The sequence below is a fragment of the Lathyrus oleraceus genome, chromosome 7 (genome assembly GCF_024323335.1).
Source record: "Lathyrus oleraceus cultivar Zhongwan6 chromosome 7, CAAS_Psat_ZW6_1.0, whole genome shotgun sequence".
NCBI lineage: Eukaryota > Viridiplantae > Streptophyta > Magnoliopsida > Fabales > Fabaceae > Lathyrus > Lathyrus oleraceus.
In genome coordinates this window covers 25,648,647-25,653,593 of record NC_066585.1, presented here as the reverse complement: position 1 = coordinate 25,653,593, position 4,947 = coordinate 25,648,647, and the positions used below count along the sequence as shown (strand labels likewise).

Here is a 4,947-nt window from a genome sequence, read left to right as displayed (position 1 = left end):
CCTTTTGGCTCAAGAAAGCACTAACTATAACTGGACGGTTCATCTTTTCATCGAGGAACTCATATCTTAGGTTCTTAGGCAGTTCCTTAAGTTCTAAGGTTGGTTTCTTAGGGCATAGCATAGGATCTGGAGTAAGGGATAAACATTCGTAAAGGTTATCATCGATGTAAGGTTTCTTAAAGTCATCATCTTCCCTTATGAGAGTTGATGGTAACTTAATTGTTTTTATAATTTCTTTTTGTTCTAATTCTCTAACACATTCATCAATGATATCTAAGGCATAACACGAGTCTCCCATCACAGGTGCCATAAGAAATATCGAAAGTATAAATTCTATTTTCTCGTCACCCACCTCAAATGTCAACTTTCCTTTCTTGACATCTATTATGGCTCCTGCATACGATAAGAATGGTCTACCTAGAAGGATTGGTATATCATTGTCCTTTTTGATGTCCATGACAACAAAATCAGTAGGGATAAATAACTGACCTATCCTAACAGGAACATCTTCTAAAATGCCTATCGGATATTTAACAGATCTATCGGCTAACTGAAGTGACATCTTAGTGGGTTATAATTCTCCTAAGTTTAACCTCTCACAAACTGCTAAAGGCATTAGGCTCACACTAGCTCCTAAGTCTAGAAAAGCTTTTTCGATGACATGATTACCCAAAAGGCAAGGAATGGTGAAATTTCCAGGGTCTTTATCTTTCTTTGCTAATTTGTCCTCGAAAATAGCATTACATTCCAAAGGCTTCGGATCGTCAAGTCTACGTTTGTTGGTAAGGATGTCTTTGAGAAACTTTACATAAGAAGGTATTTGGGTGATGGCTTCTGTGAAAGGGGTTTCTACATGAAGTTTTTCTATAATTTTAATAAATTTTTGATACTGTTTATTGATCTGGGTTTGTTTGAGTCTTTGCGGATATGGTATAGGTGGTTTATATGGCGGGGGTGGTACATAAGTTTTATCTTTAGGTTCTTCTCCATTTTCTCGACCTTCCTGGTTTTCAGATTCCTCTGGTTCCTTTACTTCGTCTGTGGGTTTGGTACATTCCTTAGAAGTTTTGGGTTCACTCAATCTAGGGTTTTGTGGCTCATCGTAAGCGTTCCCACTTCGTAGGGTAATGACATTGGCTTGTCCTCTCGGATTTTGTTGAGGTTGTCCAGGGAATTGTCCTCCAGGTGTAGTCTGAGGGGCTTGGTTTAAAGCTACCTGAGAGATCTGGGTTTCAAGCATCTTGGTATGAGTAACTATTTGGTTAACCTTGGTTCCTAACTGAGTAATCAATTCGTTAACATGAATGTTTTGGTTCATGAACTCCTTGTTTTGTTGGGTTTGAGCGGTGATAAAATTTTCCATAATTTTCTCAAGGCTCGGCTTTGGTGGCACAGGTTGCATAGGTTGATTTGATCTTGGGGCCTGATAACTAGGTCTCGGAGGTGCATTATTTTGGATAGGGTTATTGTTTTTATAGGAGAAGTTTGGATGATTCCTCCATCCAGGGTTATAGGTATTCGAATATGGGTTCCCTTGGGTGTAGTTCACTTGCTCGGAGTGGGTTTCGTTTAATAGACTGCATTCTGCAGATTGGTGTCCTTTGGTTCCACATATCTCACAATCCGACAAAACTGCGGCTACAGTATTCGGGTTTATGCACATATGCTCGACTTTGAGGGCTAATGTGTCCATTTTAGCTTGCATCATGTCTATAGAGCTTAGTTCATGCACTCCTCCTTGGGCTTCCTTCTTCTCAACTGTCGCTCGTTCGACTCCCCATGATTGATGGTTTTGAGCCATATCTTCGATGAGGGCACTAGCTTCAGGATAAGGTTTGTTCATCAGAGCACCGCCTGCGGCAGCGTCGATGGTCATCTTCGTGTTATAGTGAAGTCCATTATAGAAGGTTTGAATGATTAACCAATTTTCTAAGCCATGATGTGGGCATGCTCGTAACAACTCTTTATATCTCTCCCAAGCTTCGAACAACGATTCTCCTTGGTTTTGGGTAAATCTAGTTATATGGTTTCGAAGAACGGCGGTCTTACTCGGGGGAAAGTATCTAGCAAGAAAAACTCTTCTAAGGTTATCCCAAGTCGTAATGGAAATGGGTGGAAGGGAATCTAACCATGATAGGGCTTTATCTCTGAGGGAAAAAGGAAATAATCTTAAACGTATTGCCTCAGGAGAAGCTCCATTGGTTTTAAAAGTGTCTGCTAATTGAAGAAATATTTTTAAATGTTGGTTTGGGTTCTCAGTAGCGAGACCCGCAAATTGTCTTTGTTGCACTAGTTGCAACAGGGATGGTTTAAGTTCAAAATTATTAGCTGGGATGATTGGGTTTACTATACTAGAACTAGGTTCTTCATTAGATGGTTGAGCGAAGTCCTTAAGAGGTCTTTGGTTTTGATCTTCGGCCATAGCTCTCTTAATTCTATGAAAGAATAAACGTGCGCGAGCGTAACGTTCAGGTTCCGCCAGAGGGTATACTAAGCTTAAACTTCCGGTGCTGCGAGTTCTTCGCATTGACCGGAGGGAAATAGCCTAAGTCTAAACGATATAACAACAGGGAAATGAAATTTGACGAAATTGGTCCCCGGCAACGGCGCCAAAAACTTGATGTGGTGCTTTTCGCAAGTATACGAACGCGTCAGAGTAAAATAAAAGATTGTCGAATCCACAGAGACCAAGTGTCAATCTATCGTTATCTATTGTTATGGTGTTTATCAAAGGCAATCAAAATAGGTGTTTTTTAGAGGGTGCAATGAAAAGTAAAGTATTGAAATAAATTTAATTAATAAAGACAGGGTCGAATGTAATTCACGTAATCGATTGATAATCCAAGTACTTGCTAGTAGAGTTACTTATGGGCAATGTTTCCTACTTTGAAAAGAACTAATTTAACAGGAACTGTCGCTTTCGCGTATTCAGAACCGAGTTGTACTCCCTAATCAAACCCTCTTATTGTCACTTATAAAAAGGCGCGCATTGCGTTAGAGTAGTAAACCTATTTTTAAGAAATATAGTGTCTTGACTAAGTTGAAAAGTATTATAACCTGGATTTCTTAGCCAAAAGAGGTTCTCACGAACCAGACTCTAAACTTATAAACGCGTCCGAAAATAGTTTTAAAATCTCTTTTCTTCTTAATGTTAAAATCTCCTAATGAACTAAACAAAGCGCTTTCGCTGTTTTTGAAATAGTTAAAAACAATTAAGTTTAAATAGACGTTGGACGGATTTCGATCTTACCCAACGGAATTGAAGTGCGGGAAAACTTAAGTTGAAAGTTAAAATAGCCCTTAAGTGTTTCTATGAACAATTGTACGGATTATCGGTTCAATTACGATCCTTACATTCTAACCTTATAAATTTAGTTAGACATGGTAAAGTAAAAGTGCATTAATTTAAATAAAAGTAGTGCGAGTGCGGAAAGTAAATAAAAGTAGTGCGAGTGCGAGGAAATAAATAATTTAAAGCGAGTGCGAGGAAATAAATAATTTAAAGCTAGTGCGGGAAATAAACAAAAGTAAAGCGAGTGCGAGGAAATAAACAAAAGTAAAGCGAGTGCGGGAAATAAACAAAAGTAAAGCGAGTGCGGGAAAATAAATAAGATAAAGACAAGTAATAAAAACCTGCTCCAATCAGAGGGTTGAGTAAATTGCAAAGCGGAAATGAAAATGGCGGCAGGATTAACTTCCTTCCAAAGTGCTCCAAACTCGATTACAGACTCTATCACAGACTCGATTACACAATTGTGGTAACACTCCAATGCGAAGCGATTACCACTTTAAAATACTGAATATATGCCTAAGTGAAACAAAGTTGCTCTGAGTTTGCCTCTGCTCTAAGTTTGGATGATTGTAAAAGTGATTTCGAGTTTCTATTTATAAGCAAGTAAAAAGATGGAAATGATAAGGATGCCCTTCAACTTGAAAATGGGAGGGAAAACGTTTCCTCTTGTGGCGCCCGCCACAAGGCCAATCTGAGGCGCCTTAGTGGAAGTAGTGGGGAATGTGGAAGTTGAGGGAAGTTGAGCTTGGATACGTCATGGCAGGGCCTATGACGCCAGCCATGGGGTAGGCCACAAGTATAAAATGTTGAATTTTAGGGTTTTTAGCTCTTTTTCACTCCTTTTCTCGATCGGGGCTCCGATTAAAGTAAAAATCTGAAAACAAAGGAAAACATAGCAATAACACAACAAAATAACAATAAAACAACTAGAATGCATGTGAAATCGGAGTCGAAAATACGGTAAATTTCAGTGTTATCAATAATCTTTAACACTCTGCTGGTCTCCTCGAATTGTCCTGACTCGCCCATCAGACAACAAGTACTTTAGGATCAGATACCAGGTAGATGTAATCGTCCCTAAAGCATTGATGGTGGGGTAACCTAAAATGATGTTGTAAGGAAACATGGTGTCTACTATGAGGTAGCTGACTTCGATGGCATTGACGCTTAGTCTCTCGCCACATGTTATCTATAGGGTTATATGGCCCTTCATTTATATCTATTCATCCAATAGTCATATTAGTGAACCCTTAATGGCTATGATATTATTGGGGTTGAGCTAGAGCCTCTGGAAAGCATCCTAGAACATGATGTCATCAAAACTCCCTGGATCTATTAGGACACGCTTGCTGTCCTAGTTTCCATGTTGCACGGTGATGACCAAGGGGTCATTATCATGAGAGGGGATCCTTGCAGAATCACTATTAGAGAAGGTGATGTCGATTCTTGATTCTCCCTGTCCCTTTTTGGGGAACCTTGGGGATATGATCTTATAGGTCAACACCTACCTGATGTATTTCCTCAGGGAGGAGTTAGAGCTTCCTCCACCGATGAAACCCCTAGTTATGGTGTTGAACCTAGAATGTAGAGCTTTATGAGTCATCTTTGGTGAATATGGAGAAGACGATGACGTAAGAGGTGTGGCCCAGGTTATT

General features: G+C 39.5%; 1 non-coding gene across 1 annotated transcript; it reads left to right on the top strand.

Moving 5' to 3' along the window:
• Window positions 1-1,931: 1,931 nt before the first annotated feature.
• LOC127110062 (small nucleolar RNA R71) lies at window positions 1,932-2,038 on the top strand. Its single transcript, XR_007797300.1, has one exon. It is a non-coding gene; the product is annotated as a small nucleolar RNA R71 (small nucleolar RNA).
• Window positions 2,039-4,947: the final 2,909 nt, after the last annotated feature.